General features: G+C 35.7%; 1 pseudogene; it reads right to left on the minus strand.

Moving 5' to 3' along the window:
- Nucleotides 1-13884: 13884 nt before the first annotated feature.
- On the minus strand, nt 13885-16013 carry LOC138900578 (AAA-ATPase At3g28580-like; annotated as a pseudogene).
- Between the last annotated feature and the right edge of the window lie 6451 nt (nt 16014-22464).

Here is a 22464-nt window from a genome sequence, read left to right on the forward strand (position 1 = left end):
CCTTCTTGCGGCACGTTGTATCAACAGAGGGCATTCTGGTGGACCCTAAGAAGATTGAGGTAGTTCAGAACTGGCCCAGACCCCCTTCAGCCACGGAGATCCAGAGTTTCTTGGGTTTGGCTGGCTATTACTGTCGGTTTGTGGAGGGGTTCTCATCTATAGCAACCCCATTGACCAGGTTGACCTAGAAGGGTGCCCCGTTCAGATGGTCAGACGAGTGTGAGGCGAGCTTTTAGAAGCTCAAAACTGCTTTGACTACGGCGCCGGTGTTGGTGTTGCCTACATGTTTAGGATCTTATACGGTATATTGTGATGCATCCCGTGTTGGGCTCGGTGCAGTATTGATGTAGGATGGCAGTGTGATTGCATATGCGTCACGACAATTAAAGGTTCACGAGTAGAATTACCTTGTTCATGATTAGAGCTGGCAGCCATTGTTCATGCGCTGAAGATTTGGAGGCACTATCTTTACGGCGTGTCGTGCGAGGTATTCACGGATCATCAAAGCTTGCAGTATTTGTTCAAACAAAAGGAACTCAATTTGAGGCAGAGGAGGTGGTTGGAGCTATTGAAGGACTATGATATCACCATCTTGTATCATCCCGGGAAGGCCAATGTGGTGGCCGATGTCTTGAGTAGAAAGTCAACGAGTATGGGCAGCCTTGCGTACATTCCAGTCGGTAAGAGACCGCTTTCATTAGATGTTCATTCCTTGGCCAATCAGTTCGTGAGATTGGATGTTTCTTAGCCCAGTCGTGTTCTAGCTTGTACAGTCTCTCGGTCTTCCTTGTTTGAGCGTATCAGGGAGCGGCAGTATGACGACCCTCATTTTCTTCTCCTTAGGGACACAATGCGGTACGGTGATGCCAAGAAGGTTACGGTAGGAGATGATGGAGTTTTGAGGATACAGGGTCATGTTTGCGTACCTAATGTGGATGGACTTCGTAAGTTGATTCTTGAGGAGGCTCACAGTTTTCGGTATTCTATTCAAATGCAACAATTCTCAATATATTAATTAAAGTACTTGAATTCGAATAAATTTCTAATTTATCAATTAGTCTCATTTACTAGGATAACAATAAATCTTTAACAAGCAGGGATAATAATTCTTTAAATTTCAAATATTTCCAATTTATCGATTAGCTTCACAAGCTGCAATAAACTATCAAAGTATCGTGTAATTTTTATTATTAGGCAAGATTTCTGCTGAGGTTGTACCGCCCGATTCAGAGTATCATGTACACTACCGAGGGGCGTGCGGCGAGATCCATAGATGCATCTATCATGCCGAGGCGTTCATCCCGCTCCACAAGAAAGGAGGACATTTTCTTATGTACCTCCGGAAGGAGAGTTTAGTTATTATAAGATAAATTCGGGAGAATTGAACAATTTCTTTTAACAATTAATTAGATAAATTATATATATATATATATATATATATATATATATATATATATATATATATATATATATATATATATATAACTCTTTATATTTTGACATTTCTTGGTAAAAATTTAGCTTTGCCACTGAATGCACGAAAATAAATCCAAATAGTGGTCGAACATAATGGCCTCAAAATGGATCATTTGTGAAAATTTGCTATTATTTATATCAAATCAAATACTATTAAAATTTAACAATTAAAAAGTAAAGTAACAATAAATGCTCTTTAATTATGATTTTGGCCTCTCTAGAGCCAATTCATGAATTCACCCTTGGAAAAATAATTTTGGAATAATTTGAGAAAAGCACGTAGTCCCTCATCTATGACGGTACATTCAAAATGACCCATATCTATAATAGTCCTTTTAGAAATTATTTTGAGCTACACTAATTGTGTGAGATCTTGTTTTTTTTTCTTACAATTTTGTGGACCAAAAAATATAAGATATAAATTTATAAATTTGTGAAATAAAAAGAGGTCTCACACAACTAATGTCAGTTGTGCAACGCACATCATAAAACTTTTCATCCTTTTGGGTGTATGAAAATGAAAAATGATCTAGTCCTGCGTAACAGAAACCATCTATGTGATACGCTACCACTTTAAAATTCCAGAATAGTTCTTTACCTTTTGATAACATTTTAAAATAGTTCTTAAAATCAGCCACAAATTACACAATGCATGTGAACTATTTTCACAAGCTACTATTGGGAATAAACCCCCTACAGAAATAATATTCACAGTAATAAAAGGGGAATAATAACGTAGCATCGAGATACGGTAATTAACAAGAATAAAAGAGTGATAGCAACACCAAGATTTGTACGTGGAAAAGCCTTTTGAATAAGGAAAAAACCACGGCCCCGAGACGAGCAACTGATGTCACTATAGCAAGAAATTTTACACTTTGTATGTCCGAGTAAAATACTCCAAAGATCACTACAACACTCAAAAGAAATAACCCTCTTTTAAAATTTCCACCTCACTACAATATCGCTCACTCTCTATTTTTCTCACAGACTAGTTTCTTATATCTTGTCCGTGAAATCTCACTCTTTCTTTCTCTCTTTGTTGGTGTGTAGAAATGAGATCTGAAACTCTCCTTTTGTAGCCGAAGTCTCACTCTCTAAAGCCTACTATATTTGATAATTTGCACACACTTTTTCTTCTTTTTCTTCAATGTTGACAATTCAACAAAGTTGACTACCAAACAAAAGAAATTCAATAAAGTTGGCTATCAAACCAAAAAAATTCAACAAAGTTGGCTACCAAATAAAAGAAATTCTTAGCCAAATATTTTCCTTAGGCACATGCCTATTACTTTGGCTTTTGAATGAGATGGACCTCATCAATCCCCCCCCAATCTCCCCCTCTAGTCTCATTCATCTAGAGGAGGTAGCACTGTCTTCTAGTTTGAGTGCATACTGACAAGTTCTTTGCATAGCTCGAACTTGTCTCTTGGTACCACCTTGGTCAACATATCAGCAAGATTTTCACTCGTGTGAATATTTTTGACCTGTAAAAATTCGTTCTCCACCTGCTCACGAATCTAATGATATCTCACATCTATATGTTTTGTTCTTGCATGGTACACAGAGTTCTTGCTCAAGTTTATTGCACTTTGACTATCACAATAGACGACATACTCCTTTTGATGCAATTCCATCTCTTGAAGAAACCGCTTGAGCCATACCATCTCCTGCCAGCTTCTGTAGCGGTAATGTACTCTGCTTCAGTTTTTGAAAGTGCAACACACTTCTGCAATTTAGACTACCATGATATAGCTCCCCCTGAAAAGGTAAATAGATATTCAGTAGTGGATTTTCTATTATCAGCATCACCGGCCATATCAACATCCGTGTATCCCTTGATTGCTTCCCAATGTTCCTTTCCAAGATTTTCAAAGAATCTGCTAACAACATCAACTGTATGAACAATATTAGGCTTGGTGCATACCATTGCATATATCAAGCTTCTGACCACTGAAGAATAAGGAACTCTAGCCATGTTCCCTTTCTCCTCCACTGTTGTAGGACACATCTTCTTGCTCAACTTTAGATGACTAGCAAGAGGTATGCTGACTGACTTAGCATTCTTCATGTTGAAACGTTCCAGTACACGTTCAATGTACTTCTACTGAGACATCCATAACTTTCTGCTTGTTCGCTCTCGAACTATCTTCATACCCAGAATTTGTTGTGCTGGGCCCAAGTCCTTTATATCAAATGACTTGGACAAATCTCCCTTCAACTTTGCGATCAACCTCCCTACAATTAACATGTCATCCACATACAATAACAATATAATAAAGTTATTCTCAAAACATCTTCTGAAGTATACACATGGATCATAATAGGTCTTTATGTATGTTTGAGTTTTCACGAATGAGTCAAACATCATGTACCACTGTCTTGGTGTCTGCTTCAATCCATAAAGATTCTTATTCAATTTGCACACTATATGTTTCTTTTGAGCTACTTCAAATCCTTATGGCTGCTACATATAGATCTCCTCTTCCAAATCTCCATGAAAAATACAAATTTCACATCCAACAGCTCCACTTCAAGATCTAGGCTAGCTGCTAAGTTCAAAATTGTTCGAATAGAAGTCATTTTGACAACAAGTGAGAAAATTATATCAAAATCAATACCTTTTTTTCTGTTCGAAGCCTTTAACTACCAATCGAGCTTTGTATCTGACCAGCTTGCCATTTCCATCTTTCTTGAGTTTAAAAACCTACTTATATTTGAGTGGTCTTTTACCCATTGGAAGTTCAGCCAACTTGTACGTGCCATTTTTCTTAAGAGATTCCATCTCTTCTTGCATAGATGTCATCCACTGGTTCTTTTCTGTATGGGACAACACTTCTTTAAGACTTTCTGGCTCCCCCTCATCACTGATGAGGACATACTCTGTGGCAGGGTACCTGCATGACTCTATCCTTGGCCTTTCTGATCTCCTCAAAGGTTGAGGTTGTTTTTCTCCCTGAGTGGGATGCTCCACTTGCTCGATATCATCATCAAGTTGCTCCCCTTGCTAAATAACCTCACCAGGTTGCTCCCCCTGGCCGGCAACCTCGTCGGTCATACTTTTACACTTATGGGATTATTAGAAGTAGAAGGAATAGTGACAAGGTTAGGAATTATACCATTCTTGGCCTTTTATGGCATATCATCAACAGTTCCAACTTCACTTTCTCTGAAGACTACATCTCTACTTCTGATGACTTTCTTCTTTACAGCATCCCACAATCTGTATCCGAACTCTTCATATCCATATCCGATGAATATCTAGGGACCAAATTTATTATCCAACTTTATTCTCTGCTCCTTTGGTACATGTGCAAAGCTCTACAACCGAACACCTTCGGATGCGAGTAGGACACCTCCTTGTTGGTCCAAAATCTCTCTGGGATGTCAAACACCAACGGAACTGATGAACTCCTATTGATCAGGTAACAAGCTGTCTGAACTGATTTATCCCAGAATAACTTAGACAGTTTAGCCATTATGAGTATGCTTCTCACCTTCTCCACAATTGTGCGATTCATCCTTTTGACTATGCTATTGTGTTATGGGGTTCCAGGAACTGTCTTTTCATGTCTGATCCCATGGATCAAACAATACTCTTCAAATTTCCTTAAAGTGTACTCACCTCCATTGTCACTTCGGAGATGCTTTAGCTTTTGGCCTGTCTCCCTTTCCATCATAGCATGAAACTTCTGGAAAACTTGAAATTTGGTTATCGCCTATCGATTCAATTTTCATTGGACCACAAACATCAGAATATACCAAATCAAGTATATTCAATTTTCTTTCAGACGATGTCTGAAATGAGACTCTATGCTGCTTACCAAATAAACAGTAGTCATAAAGTTTTACTGTTGTACCTTTGGCATAAGCAATGAGTGATTTCCTGGCAAGAATCTGCAATCTATTCTCGCTCATATGACCCATCCTTTCGTGCCACAAATCTTCAAAAATCTCATCTTGTGCCGCATTCGATTCACCTTGACATATTTCTTCATTTGTCATGTACAACGTGCCACAAGCAACTCCCTTTTCAATCACCAATGATCCCTTGGTGAGTCTCCCCTTTTGATTTGCAAAATAGTTCTCGTATCCATCTCGGTCTAAAGCAATTCCCGAGATCAAGTTCATCTGCAAATCAGGTACATGTCACACTTCCTTTAGAACCAATGTGCATCCGACATTTGTCTTGATACAAATGTCACCAATCCTCGCAATCTTTGAGTAACTTGTGTTACCCATTCTCATAGTGCTGAAATCACATGCTACATATCTGCATAAAAGATCTCTTACCGGTGTGGCATGGTAAGATTCTGTTGTATCAACTACCCATTCCGACTCTGGACCTTATAAGTGCATACATTCCTCTTCCTCGTTTATAAAGAGGACAACATTATCATTGTTTTACACCATGGAGGTTGTGTTGTCGGCATTCTTCTGCCCACCAGTTTCACCTTTGCCCTTCCATGGATTTGGGCGATCTCTTTTGAAGTGACCCGGTTGATCATAATTATAGCAATTTCTAGCTCTTGATTTGGATCGGTTCTTAGACTTCTCACGAGCTCCGGATCTACCATAGTTGCTCGAACTCTTTTGATAACTCCTGTCTCTACCTTCTGTGATGAGAGCATGTCCTTAATTTTCAGGCTTCTTTCTCATCTTCTCATTGAGTAGAAGAGCCGATGTAACGTCTTTCAACTCAATGGTAGTCTTATCGTGCAGGATGATTGTTGCCAAATTATCGTATGAAGATGGCAACGAGTTCAATAGCAAGATGACTTTATTTTCTTTCTCGATTTTCACTCCGAGGTTGGCGAGCTGTGTGATTAGTCAGTTAAACACATTTAAATATGACAAAAAATTCGTACCTTCACCCATGTATAGGGCGTATAGCTGCTTCTTCAGGTATAATTTATCTGTCAGCGATTTGGACATGTATAGCCTTTCTAACCTTGTCCAAATGCCACGTGCGGTGTCTTCATCAATGATATTATTTACCACATCATCTGATAAGTACAACCTAATTGCACTTGCAGTCCTTTCATCCAAGTCAGCCCAATCCTCAGCTTTCATGGTATCAGGCTTTTTGGCATCAACATCAAGTACCTTGTGTAATCTTTGTTGAATGAGTAGATCCCTCCGTTTAATAAATCCCCTACATAAATAATATTCACAGTAATAAAAGCGAAATAATAACGTAACACCGAGATACGGTAATTAACAAGAATAAAAGAGTGACAACGACACCAAGATTTTTACGTTAAAAACCCTTTTGAATAAGGGAAAAAACCACGTCCCCGAGACGAGCAACTGATATCACTATAGCAAGAAATTTTACACTTTGTAGGTCCGAGTAAAATACTCCAAAGATCCGAGAAATAACCCTCTTTTGAAATTCCCACCGTATTACAATATCGCTCACTCTCTAGTTTTCTCACACACTATTTTCTTATATCTTGTCTGTGAAACCTCACTCTTTATTTCTCTCTTTGTTGGTGTGTAGAAATGAGAGTCGAAGCTCTCCTTTTATAGCCGAAGCCTCACTCTCTAAAGCCTACTATATTTGACAATTTACACACATTTTTTCTTTTTTTTCTTTTTTTTCTTCAATGTTGACAATTCAACAAAGTTGGCTACCAAACCAAAGAAATTCAACAAAATTGGCTACTAAACCAAAGAAATTCAACTAAGTTAGCTTCCAAACCAAAGAAAATCCCAGCTAAATATTTTCCTTATACAAATGCCTATTACTTTGGTTTTTGAATGAGATGAACCCATCAATTACACGATTAATTAGACTAACAAGTTAACAATATATTTTCACATTTTTAACCTCTCAAAAATGCATTTATCTTTATCCCCCATATCAACTTGGTTGCGACACCACATTAGTTCTTTCCAATGTAAACAGTTCTTTTACAATCATTCATAACACAACAATAGATCATTTATACTTCTTTCTTTCCTATAAACACTAAAGTAGTACATATGAATTGATTTTCGTCAATGAAAACATATTAAGTAATGAACATGTAATTTCCTTTAGCTTTATTTTATAAAGTTAAAATTAATTTTATTTAACTCGTTATTATAGTATAATCTTTCTACACTTGGTGGTGCAACATAAAATTATTTTGGCTTCTAGAAGTTAAATATAAGTGTATTATAATTCATTGTGTTACATAATAAAAAAAACTTGGCTAGCTAGAGACGATAATTAGTTGCCAATTGCTATAGTATATATCCCTATTTTATTATGAATCTGCTACACGTGAACCATATTAAGATGCACAGTTGCTGAAAATGAACCAATCGTTTATTACATAGCTACTGATGTATATGCATTTAATTTATTATTAATCTCACCAACTGCATAATACCACTTTCATAATTGAGATACTTGTGAAATCAACTCTGGAAGTTAAACGAAAATTTTGATATCTCTAACATACGAAAATGTTTTTTTTTAATAGAAAAAGGAGTACTACTAAATGTAACAAACCATTAATTCCATGACAACTTAGACTAGCTTTTGTACCGGCACCAAAAAAGAGTAGTTCGGTGTACAAAGTATCTCACGTTCACGCAGGGTCTATGGAAGGGCCGCACTCCAAATGTGTGACGTGGACAGTCTATCCTAATGCAAACATTAGTGTCTACTTCTGCGGCTCGAACCCTGACCTATAAGTCACACAGTTATGTACGAGCACCATTAAGACATAAAATAAACTTCACAAGTACACCTAATAGCCAATTGTACAAAACATAAAGCTCAAATATGCCTCAAGTTGATATTCCAGCTACTAATGCTCCAATTCGAGTTGATATCTCAGTAGGACAATCAATTAAAACAAATGAGTTTAAACTACGCTTGAAACGTGGTAGACCAATCGGTTCTAAGGATAAAAATCCTCGAAAAAGAAAAGGAGAAAATGATCATAATACGGAGGTAGTGGCTCAAGAAGAGCACAGAGACATAATAAATGATAAAACCTCAAGTGAGGTTCAGGTACCTGAAAATGATGAGAATGGAGAGATCTCAATAAGTTATGTCTCAACGGGAAAATAATGGAACCGAAATAATATTGTTATCGATAATATTTTTGCTTATAATGTTGCTGTTGAAATAATGCAACAAGATGAGGATCTTGAATCAAAATCTGTTGCTGAATGTAGACAGAGAAATGATTGGCCAAAATGGAAAGATGCTATCCAAGCAGAATTAACTTCACTTGCGAAACGTGAAGTTTTTGGGTCTGTAGTCCAAACACCAAATGGTGTTAAGCCTGTTGGCTATAAATGGGTATTTGTACGTAAAAAGAATGATAAAATTGAGGTACAAAGATATAAGGCACGCCTTGTTGCACAAGGATTTTCACAAAGGCCGGGTATCGATTATGAAGAGACGTATTCTCCTGTTATGGATGCTATAATATTTCGTTATCTCATTAGTTTTGTTGTCCATGAAAATCTTGACATGCATTTAATGGATGTAGTTACAACCTACCTTTACGACCCACTTGATAATGAGATATACATGAAAATTTTCGAGGGATTTAAAATGCATGACACACATAATTTGAAGTCCCGGGAAATGTTTTCAATCAAACTGCAAAGATCTTTGTATGGTCTAAAGCAATCAGGAAGAATGTGGTATAACCGCCTTAATGAGTATTTATTAAAGAAATGTTAGATAAATGATACCATTTGTCCATATATTTTTATAAAGAAAACAACATCGGAGTTTGTTGTACTTGTTGTATATGTTGATGACATAATCCTTATTATAACTCCTACAGAACTCCAAAAGGCAATTGATTATTTAGAGAAGGAATTCGAGATGAAAGATCTCGGAAAGACAAAATTATGTCTTGGTTTGCAAATTGGACATTTGGCAAACGAAACTTTTGTTCATCAATCTGCCTACATAGAAAAGGTATTGAAACGGTTTTATATGGATGGAGCACATCCATTAAGTACTCCGATGATTGTTCGATCACTTGATGCGAATAAGGACCGGTTCCGACCTCAAGAAAAGAATGAAGAGCTTCTTGGTCCCGAAGTACTATATCTTAGTGCAATTGGTGCACTAATGTATCTTGCTAACACTACAAGGCCCTGACATAATTTTTTCAGTTAATGTCTTAGCAAGATATAGCTCTGCTCCTACAAGGAGACATTGGAATGGAATCAAACACATATTACGGTATTTAAAAGGGACTACCGATATGGAATTATTTTATGGCAATGATTGCAGTCCCGATCTTGTTAGTTATGTCGATACTGGGTATTTATCTGACCCACACAAGGCTCGATCTCAAACAGGCTATGTGTTTACATATGGAGGCACTGACATATCTTGGCGAGCGACTAAGCAATCAATCATGGCTACTTCATCTAATGATGCTGAGATAATTGCTATTCATGAAGCAAGTCGAGAATGTGTACGGTTGAGGTCTATAATACATCTTATTCGAGACAAATGTGGTTTGAAGTGTGACAAACTACCCACAATTTTGTATGAAGACAATGCAACATGCATAGCCCAATTGATGGGAGGATTCATAAAAGGGGATAGGACAAAGCACATTTTACCAAAGTTATTTTTCACACATGATCTTCAAAAGAATGGTGATATCAATGTGCAACAGATCCGTGCAAGTGATAATATGGCTGATTTGTTTATCAAATCTCTACCGATGTCAACCTTCAAGAAACTAGTGTACAAGATTGGGATGTGAAGGCTCAAGGATGTGAATTGATGCTCTCATCAGGGGAGTTAATATGCGTTGTACTCTTTTTTCCTTACAAGGTTTTGTCCCACTGGGTTTTCCTTGCAAGGTTTTTAACGAGGCAACCAAAAGGCGTATTTCGAAATATGTGTACTCTTTTTCCTTCACTGGAATTTTTTTCCCACAGAGTTTTTTCCTAATAAGGTTTTAACGAGACACATTATCTATGGACATCCAAGGGGGAGTGCTATAAGAAAAATCAAATTATAGTGTATGTCTACTCTTCCTCCATGATCTTCTCAAATGCTTAATGATATATTTAATGACATATTTCTATGCTTAATGACATATTCAATGATATTTTTTTTTTCACTTTTCATGCCTATATAAAGGCCTTGTAATAGATAGGAAAATACACACAATTAAAGAAGAAATAAGAATCTCTCTTCCTCTATTTCTCTCTATATCTCTTAGCTTGTTTTTTCTTGTTCTATATTGTTACTTTGAGTAATATTTATAATATGTTATCAACACGAATTAGCTTCTACTCAAGTCCGATCCGGCACACACTAGCTACTACCACTCTACTTTCTGGTATGTTTCTTTTAAAGTTGTCATATCATTGTTATTACGTATGGAGAATTTTCTTTTTCCCAAGGTTGATTGCTAATCTACACATATACCAGTTAATTTAGATTGTAAGATCATTATAAAATTGTTATTAAGATATTATAAGAAAATATAGAATACATATATTAAATTATTTCGTAACAAAACTTTTCCATAATTGCAGCTGAGCATTTACCTCTATTTTTATTTATTTTTCTCTTAATTCAATTAAAAATTTGCCACAAAAAATTTTGGTTAATTTTATTGATTAAAAAATTGGTGAATTCTGTTTATATAAATATGAATACCATATTACATGACTTATTTTTTTTTTCTTGTTTCATAATTACCCAAATTGCTTCTAATTTATCTATTTTTTAATGATAGTTTTCATTATGTCGAATTTATCAAAACTTGAATTTGTGGCACTTGACATCTCCGGAAAGAATTATTTATCATGGGTCCTTGATGCTGCAATTCACCTTGCTGTAAAAACTCTTAAAAATACTATTATACAAGGAAATGAAACATCAACCAAGGATAAAGCAAAGGCTATGATTTTCCTTCGTCATCATCTCGATGAAGGGTTAAAGACCGAATACTTAACCCTAAAGGATCCATTTGAATTATGGAGCAGTTTGAAGGAACGATATGACCATCTTAAGGCAACGATAATGCCAAGAACTTGATATGAATGGATTCACTTACGGTTACAAGATTGTAAAACTGTAAGTGAATACCGTGTGAGCTTCACAGGAATTAAAACGACGCCTGGAGTGTCTGATGAACCAAGATATAGTGGGCGTGTATACAGAATTGTTGATTCCACCATGAATGAATCTCTTATTCAAAAATAGGGAGAATTGAAAACTGAAAAATGTCAAAGAATCATTTGACAATTGAGAATTTATCTGGCTCGTACCCGCTCTGATACCATGCAGGAAAATAAATCAAAATAGTGGTCGAACATAGTGGCCTCAAAATGGATCATTTGTGAAAATTCGCTATTATTTATATCATATCAAATACTATTAAAATTTAACAGTTAAAATTAAAGTAACAAAAAATCCTACTATTTAATTATGATTTTGGCCTCTCTGGAGCCAATTCATGAATTCACCCTTGGAAAAATAATTTTGGAATAATTTGAGAAAAGCCCGCAGTGGTCCCTCATCTTTGACGATACATTCAAAATGATCCATATCTATATAATAGTTTTTTTAGAAATTTTTTATTTTGCGCATCACACAACTGACATTAATTGTGTGAGGTCTTTTTTTTTGTCTTACAATTTTATGGATCCAGAAATGTAAGATATAAGTTTATAAATTTATGAGATAAAAAAAGGTCTCACACAACTAATATCAGTTGTGTGACGCACGTCATAAAACTTTTCGTCCTTTTGGGTGTATCAAAATAAAAAATGTTCTAGTCCTGCCTAACAGAAACCGTCTATGTGATACGCTACCACTTCAAAATTCCAGAATAGTTCTTTACCTTTTGATAACATTTTAAAGTGGTTCTTAAAATCAGCCACAAATAATGCATGTGAACTATTTCCACAAGTTACACGATTAACAAATTACACTAACATTTTTAACAATATATTTTCACATTTTTAACCTCTCAAAAATGCATTTATCTTTATCCCCCCATATCAACTTGGTTGCGACACCACATTGAAATCGTTTTAAAAAGCACTGTTAGTTCTTTCCAATGTAAACAGTTCTTTTACAATCATTCATAACACAACAATAGATCATTTATACTTCTTTCTTTCCTATAAACACTAAAGTAGTACATATGAATTAATTTTCGTCAATGAAAACATATTAAGTGATGAACATGTAATTTCCTTTAGCTTTATTTATAAAGTTAAAATTAATTTTATTTAGCTCGTTAAATTATAGTATAATCTTTCTACACTTGGTGGTGCAATATAAAATTATTTTGGCTTCTAGAAGTTAAATATAAGTGTATTATAATTCATTGTGTTACATAATAAAAAAACTTGGTTAGCTAGAGACGATAATTAGTTGCCAATTGCTATTGTATATATCACTATTTTATTATGAATCTGCTACACGTGAACCATATTAAGATGCACAGTTTCAGAAAATGAACCAATCGTTTATTAAATAGCTACTGATGTATATGCATTTAACTTATTATTAATCTCACCAACTGCATAATACCACTTTCATAATTGAGATACTTGTGAAATCAACTCTGAAAGTTAAACGAAAATTTTGATCTCTAACATACGAAATTTTTTTTTTTTTTTTTTTTTTTTTTTTACAGAAAAAGGAGTACTACTAAATGTAGCAAACCATTAATTCCATGATAACTTAGACTAGCTTTTGTACCAGCACCAGAAAGAGTAATTCGGTGTACAAAGTATCTTACGTTCACGCATGATTTAGGGAAGGGCCGCACTCCAAAAGTGTGACGTAGACAATTCATCATATTGCAAGCATTAGTGTCTGCTGATTCTGCAGCTCTAACCCCTAACCTTTAGGTGAGACACTACATACGAGCACCATTAAGACATAAAATAAACTTTGACATATCTTATTGTTATGGTGGTCTTAATATGCACAAAATTGGGTGCCAAAATTAGTTGTGAAGTTGTGTTTGAAGTAGTAAATTATAATTCTCTCTACTTCATGTAAATTTGGGAGGGCCACCTTATTCCACCACTGTTGAAATAAAAGAGCAAAATTGATGCCCACAAGGTGTTTGCTAAAATATTTAAGAGAGTAAATTTGAACACTGGTAAAGTCTAAGTAGCCGAGTGTAGTTGTATATAAGGTTGGGCAAAGTGTGAAGTGTTTGGGGGTATTGTATCTTGTTGTAAACTCTTGTAAGTAGTAGTTAGTGTACTAAATTAGTGTAGTAATGTAGATTTTAGCTTTGTTATGCTTGCACCATAGTTAAGTTACGGTTATGTTAGACTACTTGAATTGTATGGCATAGGGATGTCTTGAGTACCTATAGCCTTGTGATGACACATTGGTGCATGTTGAATCAATATTATGATTCGATACATAGCCTTCGACTTTAAGTGTTAGCCAATTGTACAAAACATAAAGCTCAAACACCTCAACATTTTATTTGTATCTTCTAATTAATCAAACATTTCCAGAATCAATCTTTGCTAACATCACCATTTTTCTTAGTACCATTACTCTCTGACTTCTCATTCTTGTTTACACCATCAGTATCCTAGGCTTCTTCAGCATCAGCTGCTAATTCTTTCTTTTTCTCCTCTTTCTCTTCCTTCTCCTTCTTGGCCTTAGCTCTCTCTTCTTCTTCTTCCTTGGCCTTCAATTTTGCTTCCTCCTTTGCAATTTCAAGAACTTTAATCAATCTCTTCAAGCAAGTGTCTGCATTTTCCTTTGAAGACTTAGGCATCAAATTCTCAGCAATATCAGCAGGAGTCATATTAGTTTCCCCCAACAAACGACGAATCTCAGGAAAATGATCATGGGATTCGACGTCTAGATAATTACGTGCAAGCACCTTGAACGACTCAAAGCAACAGTAAGATAACACAATATGTTTATCCATTCTACCCCTCCGAATTAGAGCAGGATCAAGCTTTTCCACATAGTTAGTAGTGAAAACAATAAGCCTTTCACCACCAATAGCTGACCATAAACCATCAATGAAGTTCAAAAGCCCAGATAAAGTTACCTCACTTTTCTCTTTCGCCTCTCCTTTTTTCATCTTTTCCACAATGGCATCTTTCTCATCTTTTTCTTTATCTTCCTCGTCTTTCTTCTTCTTCTTCTCCTCCCTTTGACCGGTAAGGTCAAGGGAACAATCAATGTCTTCTATTACAATAATAGACTTACTTGTAGTGTCTATCAATAACCTTCTTAACTCGGTATTGTCCTTAACCGCTGTCAGTTCAAGATCATAGATATCATATTCCAAGAAATTAGCCATAGCCGCAATCATGCTGGACTTACCTGTTGGGATCGAAAATAACATAGCATCAAGCGGAAGCTAATAAAACAAACAGTAAATCACATGACAAAGAGAATTATACTAAAATGACATAATATACTATAATATAGTTACGCCAATTAACCTACATCAATCTACTATAAAAGAAAAAGAAAAAAACTTTGAGAGAGAATAAAAGAAACTCTCTAAAAGACTACATTGTGGATATTGTTATTCTTGTGAGAAGAAGCAGAGATCCTCAATTTATAGATGAGCAAGACTTTTTCGCCAAGAAAAGAATAAAGCATATGAAAGAAATTTATTCCTTTTATAAGTCTTTTTTCATTCTTTCAAGAAAGAAATTTCTAATAGATTAAAGATTCAGAACAAAATCCTAATATTACCTGTCCCCGGAGGACCATAAAGAAGATAACCACGCTTTCACGCCTTGCCAATCTTGGCATAATAATCTTTTGATTTGCTAAATGTTTGGAGATCATCCATAATCTCTTGTTTCTTGTTTGGATCCATAGCCAAAGTATCAAAAGTTGATGGATGCTCAAACACTACTTGGCTCCATATCCTCCAACCCCTTAATCTATAACCACCTGACTCCCCCTTATTGTTTGTGTACAACTTCCTCTGCCTTTCTCTAACAGCAATCGCCTTCCCTTCGTCCAACACATATTTCAAGTATGAATTTGTGATAAGCTCGCGATTCTTTCTGTGAAATTTGAGCTTGAAATACCTCTTGTCATCCTCCTTCCACAAAGAAATTGTCTGTTTGTTGGCTAATTGTTGGCTCGAAATCCACCAAACTTTCTCGCCTTTATATTCATCGGTTATCTCCTCGTGATCATCCATTGTTAGGACAAGAGATTGACCATCTTTCACTACGTTGGCTTTGAGACGCTTAGCTTGTGTGCAGGAGTTCTTACTCAGGTATCTTTCGATTGCAACATAAGCTTTGCTCCGCTCGAACCAGCCATCAGTATCATACTCATGAAAAATAATGTGCATATAAGGGTAGAAATAGCTCACTATTTTATCGGTATACCTCCTAATATGACCACGAAGTTCGTGAGGAAAATAGTTCTGGTACATAGTCCAAGTGAACATGATTGCTGCAATGGTTGGACCCAACTGAGTCCAAACATCTTGCATCATCATTTTCTTAATTAATTTCTCTCCTTTTTTCACTTAGAAATAATATATAACAACACTTGATCAAGTGTATGTGAATGTTTGTTCACTAAATGAGGGTCTCTTATATAGTACTGTACTATATAGGAAACACCAGCGTTGTTGTATCTTCCTTGCTCGCCAAGTTTGAACAATAGTTTATGTGATGTTTTGTTGTTTAAAAAATCGAAGAGGGAGAATGATTTTTGAAATTTGTGGTTTAAAAGTTTAAAGTTAAAATGGTTTCTAAATGTAAAAATATATTATTCTTTTGGGACAAACTATAAAGAAAAATTACTATCACATATATTGGTATATGGCAAGAAGTCACGATTTCGAGCCGTGAAAACCGTCTATTGCAGAAATCCAGGCGAAGCATCATCCTCCGCAAGTTCAGCTAGCATTTCTTCATAAGTTTCGTCTACCTCTGGTTATGATTCAGCAAGTCCAAAATTTCTTCTTTCCGAACGGATCCAATCTCTGAAAAGTGCTGATTTTTCCAAGCTCTCCCTTATAGACGCTCTATAATCACCGAGTTGAAGTCTTGCTTGACTGAAATCGCTCTCTGATGCCACTGTTGAAGCTTGAATAGTTAAAATGTCTCGGGCCATCCTTGAAAGAATCGGAAAGTATTTTTCTTTGTCCTTCCACCATTCCAAAATATTAAAGGAGCCGTCGGGATTCCACTCAATTCCCTGTGACAAATAAACTTCAAGCTCATTTAGTTGTAAAAAATCACTAGTACTAGAACCTTGAGAACCCCTGAACCCTGCCCAAGCACTAAGTGCTCTTACCCCCGCAGTTCTTTTAGATGATTGAGAACTAGAAGAAGAAGGAGTTAGAACATTTGGTCTAGCATAATCTAATGCAACTTGATAAGCATTATAAATAGTTTGAACATTTATTTTAATTGAGGCTATTGCGTCCGCAAGTGTAGACAACTCCTCATCTTCAAGTGCTAAACCATTATAAACAGTTTCATACAAAAATTGAGGACCTCCTAATTTCATAGTAGGATTTAACAATGCAGCAACACCATATATAAGGGGAATAGGAAAAAAATATTTTTTAAATTTTTTTCTCATGGAATCAATAGCAAGTTGATAGATTTCCCCACCCTCTGAAAAATGATCAAACAAATTTGCAAGTTCTGCAATATAAACTAAACAGTTAGAAATAGTAGGATAATATTGCCCAGAAAATTCATTTGTAGCAATATAAAATTTTTCTAATAAATCTACAAGTATTTTAACATTAGCCCAATCCGCATTTGTAAGGTGCTCATCATCATCACTTACATGAGCATTAAACGTTGAGTTTATGGGATTTCTATATTCATATGCAATAACTAAACTTTCATACATATAATTCCATCTAGTTGGACAAGGTTTAGGAACCTTTCTTTCTCTTAGGCCAAAGTCATCGCATCTTTTAAAATATTCTCTAAGTCTACTTCTACGGTTTGAATAAAAAAGCCAATTAATAGCCATTTTAACCTTTTCAATTTCAACATTTAAAATTCGCATACCATCACCCACAATTAAATGGTAAATATGACAAATACATCTAACATGAAAAATGTTACTAAATGCAGGACTTAGTGTAGTGGTAAGCAATGCTACAATATTTATGTTACTAGTAACATTATCTATTGAAACTGACATTATTTTATCACTAATGCAAAAATATCTACAAATATCTGTAATCGTGCTAGAAATAAACTGCCCTGTGTGACGTGAATTAATTATTCTATAAGCAATAATGCATTTTTACATTATCCAATCCTCATCAATCCAATGACTGGTAACAGTAAGGTAATCACAGTCATTACCACTTCTACCAATATCAGTTGTAATAGCAACACGATAATTTATATGAGTAAATAAATAGCGCAAATATTGTTCATATTCATGTTTATATTTATAAATATCACTCTTTACGGTTGTGCGAGGAAAACCTTTATAAGTAGGATTATAAACTTTTCTAATATAATGCACAAAGTGAGGGTTAGAAGGAAAACTATAGGGTAAGCACATAACAGTAACCATTTTTGGCAATTCTTCCCGATCTTTTTTTGGATCATAATATAAAATACCACCGGTAACAGTGTTAATTCCCGGTTGAAATAGATTTGACCTGGTACTAAGGTCAGCCATACTAGGTGCACTTGTCCCCTCGGCCAAAACTTTCATACGAAAATATCTAGCTTTATCTTGAGGGTGTAGCAATATGTGTCTAGTCAAACTCCCTCCCCCCCCCTCCCGACTTTCAACATATTTAAAAATTAACTCTTTGCCACAAGTTTTACACTTAGCCCTATTTTTTTCTCTTAGTTGAGTAAAAAATGGCCAAACAAGAAATATTTCTGCCCGTTTAGAAGGTTGTCTAGAAAAAGTATGGGCAGTAACAGGAGGGTCAGACGGGGGATCATTTGAATTATTATTAGTTGAGTTAACTTCAGGAGCAGGACTAGTGGGTGTATCGTCATCCGGTTGCGTTTCATCAAAATCTATTTCTTCATCATCATTTTCATCAATAGTTGGATTACCATAAAGAGCATTCATATATTTATGGTTTAATTGTTCACCTGGTGCAATATTATGGCAAAATTGACTCTCGGTAAATTGTAATAAACTATTATCGCTATCAAGAATAGCAGGTATAGGACGGGTAACAGGTTTCGGCCGGGGAGCCGGGGGAAGTGGAGGAGGAACAGATTGGCCACTAGATTCACCACTCTTGGATTTTCTCTTATTTTTACTAAATATTTTTTTTAGGGAATAAGCCATCTTAATTAATCAAGCAAAGTAAATAAAACAAACAAAACTATAATATTAAAACTTAAGAGTTGGAACGAGAAGGAATAGTGACAAGGTTAGGAATTATACTATTCTCTGCCTTCAATGGCATATCATCAACAATTCCAACTTCACTTTCTCTGAAGATTACATCTCTGCTTCTGATGACTTTCTTCTTTACAGCATCCTACAATCTGTATCTGAACTCTTCATCTCCATATCCGATGAATATCTAGGGACCAAATTTATTATCCAACTTTATTCTCTGCTCCTTTGGTACATGTGCAAAGCTCTACAACCGAACACCTTCAGATGCGAGTAGGACACCTCCTTGTTGGTCCAAACTCTCTCTAGGATGTCAAACACCAACAAAACTGATGAACTCCTATTGATCAGGTAACAAGCTGTCTGAACTGATTCACCCCAGAATGACTTAGACAATTTAGCCATTATGAGTATGCTTCTCACCTTCTCCACAATTGTGCGGTTCATCCTTTTGACTATGCCATTGTGTTATGGGGTTCCAGGAACTGTCTTTTCATGTATGATCCCATGGATCAAACAGTACTCTTCAAATTTCCTTAAAGTGTACTCACCTCCATTGTCACTTCGGAGATGATTTAGCTTTTGGTGTGTCTCCCTTTCCACCATAGCATGAAACTTCTGGAAAACTTGAAATTTGGTTATCGCCTATCGATTCAATTTCCATTGGACCACAAATATCAGAATATACCAAATCAAGTATATTCAATTTTCTTTCAGACGATGTCTGAAATGAGACTCTATGCTGCTTACCAAATAAATAGTAGTCATAAGGTTTTACCGTTGTACCTTTGGCATAAGCAATGAGTGATTTCCTGGCAAAAATATGCAATCTATTCTCGCTCATAGGACCCATCCTTTTGTGCCACAAATCTTCAGAAATCTCATCTTGTGCCGCATTCGATTCACCTTGACATATTTCTGCATTTGTCCTGTACAACGTGCCATAAGCAACTCCCTTTTCAATCATCAATGATCCCTTGGTGAGTCTCCCCTTTTGATTTGTAAAATAATTCTCGTATCCATCTCGGTCTAAAGCAATTTCCGAGATCAAGTTCATCCGCAAATCAGGTACATGTCACACTTCCTTTAGAACAAATGTGCATCCGATATTTGTCTTGATACAAATATCACCAATCCCCTCAATCTTTGAGTAACTTGTGTTACCCATTCTCACAGTGCTGAAATCACATGCTACATATGTGCAAAAAAGATCTCTTACCGGTGTGGCATGGTAAGATTCTATTGTATCAACTACCCATTACGACTTTGGACCTTATAAGTGCATACATTCCTCTTCCTCGTTTATAAAGAGGACAACATTATCATTGTTTTGCACCATGGAGGTTGTGTTGTCGGCATTCTTCTGCCCACCGGTTTCACCTTTGCCCTTCCATGGATTTGGGCGATCTCTTTTAAAGTGACCCGGTTGATCATAATTATAGCAATTTCTAGCTCTTGATTTGGATCGGTTCTTAGACTTCTCACGAGCTCCGGATTTACCATAGTTGCTCGGACTCTTTTGATAACTCCTGCCTCTACCTTCTGTGATGAGAGCATGTCCTTGATTTTCAGGCTTCTTTCTCATCTTCTCATTGAGTAGAAGAGCCGATGTAACGTCTTTCAACTCAATGGTAGTCTTATCGTGCAGGATGATTGTTGCCAAATTATCGTACGAAGATGGCAACGAGTTCAATAGCAAGATGACTTTATCTTCTTTCTCGATTTTCACTCCGAGGTTGGCGAGCTGTGTGATTAGTCAGTTAAACACATTTAAATATGACAAAAAGTTCGTACCTTCACCCATGTATAGGGCGTATAGCTGCTTCTTCAGGTATAATTTATCTGTCAGCGTTTTGGACATGTATAGGCTTTCCAACCTTGTCCAAATGCCACGTGCGGTGTCTTCATCAATGATGTTATTTACCACATCATCTGATAAGTGCAACCTAATTGCACTTGCAGTCCTTTCATCCAAGTCAGCCCAATCCTCAGCTTTCATGGTATTAGGCTTTTTGGCATCAGCATCAAGTACCTTGTGTAATCCTTGTTGAATGAGTAGATCCCTCCGTTGAATAAATCCCCTACATAAATAATATTCACAGTAATAAAAGCGGAATAATAACGTAACACCGAGATAGGATAATTAACAAGAATAAAAGAGTGACAACGACACCAAGAATTTTACGTTAAAAACCCTTTTGAATAAGGGAAAAAATCACGTCCCCGAGACGAGCAACTGATATCACTATAGCAAGAAATTTTACACTTTGTAGGTCCGAATAAAATACTCCAAAGATCACTACAACACTCAAAAGAAATAACCCTCTTTTGAAATTCCCACTGCATTACAATATCGCTCATTCTCTAGTTTTCTCACACACTATTTTCTTATATCTTGTTTGTGAAACCTCAGTCTTTATTTCTCTCTTTGTTGGTGTATAGAAATGAGAGTCGAAGCTCTCCTTTTATAGCCGAAGCCTCACTCTCTAAAGCCTACTATATTTGACAATTTGCACACACTTTTCTTTTTTTTTTCTTCAATGTTGACAATTCAACAAAGTTGGCTACCAAACCAAAGAAATTCAACAAAGTTGACTACTAAATCAAAGAAATTCAACTAAGTTAGCTTCCAAACCAAAAAAAATCCCAGCTAAATATTTTCCTTATACAAATGCCTATTACTTTGGCTTTTGAATGAGATGGACCCATCAGTTACACGATTAACAAATTATACTAACAAGTTAACAATATATTTTCACATTTTTAACCTCTCAAAAATGCATTTATCTTTATCCCCCATGTCAACTTGGTTGAGACACCACATTGAAATCGTTTTAAAAAGCACCATTAGTTCTTTCCAATGTAAACAGTTCTTTTACAATCATTCATTACACAACAGTAGATCATTTATACTTCTTTCTTTCCTATAAACACTAAAGTAGTACATATGAATTGATTTTCGTCAATGAAAACATATTAAGTAATGAACATGTAATTTCCTTTAGCTTTATTTTATAAAGTTAAAATTAATTTTATTTAACTCGTTATTATAGTAAAATCTTTCTACACTTGGTGGTGCAACATAAAATTATTTTGGCTTCTAGGAGTTAAATATAAATGTATTATAATTCATTGTGTTACATAATAAAAAAACTTGGCTAGCTAGAGACGATAATTAGTTGCCAATTGCTATAGTATATATCCCTATTTTATTATGAATCTGCTACACGTGAACCATATTAAGATGCACAGTTGCTGAAAATGAACCAATCGTTTATTACATAGCTACTGATGTATATGCATTTAACTTATTATTAATCTCACCAACTGCATAATACCACTTTCATAATTGAGATACTTGTGAAATCAACTCTGGAAGTTAAACGAAAATTTTGATATCTCTAACATACGAAAATGTTTTTTTTTAAATAGAAAAAGGAGTACTACTAAATGTAACAAACCATTAATTCCATGACAACTTAGACAAGCTTTTGTACCGGCACCAAAAAAGAGTAGTGAGGTGTACAAAGTATCTCACGTTCACGCAGGGTCTATGGAAGGGCCGCACTCCAAATGTGTGACGTGGATAGTCTATCCTAATGCAAACATTAGTGTCTACTTCTGCGGCTCGAACCCCTAACCTATAAGTCACACAGTTATGTACCAGCACC

This window comes from Nicotiana tomentosiformis, chromosome 10 (genome assembly GCF_000390325.3).
Source record: "Nicotiana tomentosiformis chromosome 10, ASM39032v3, whole genome shotgun sequence".
Classification (NCBI taxonomy): Eukaryota; Viridiplantae; Streptophyta; class Magnoliopsida; order Solanales; family Solanaceae; genus Nicotiana; species Nicotiana tomentosiformis.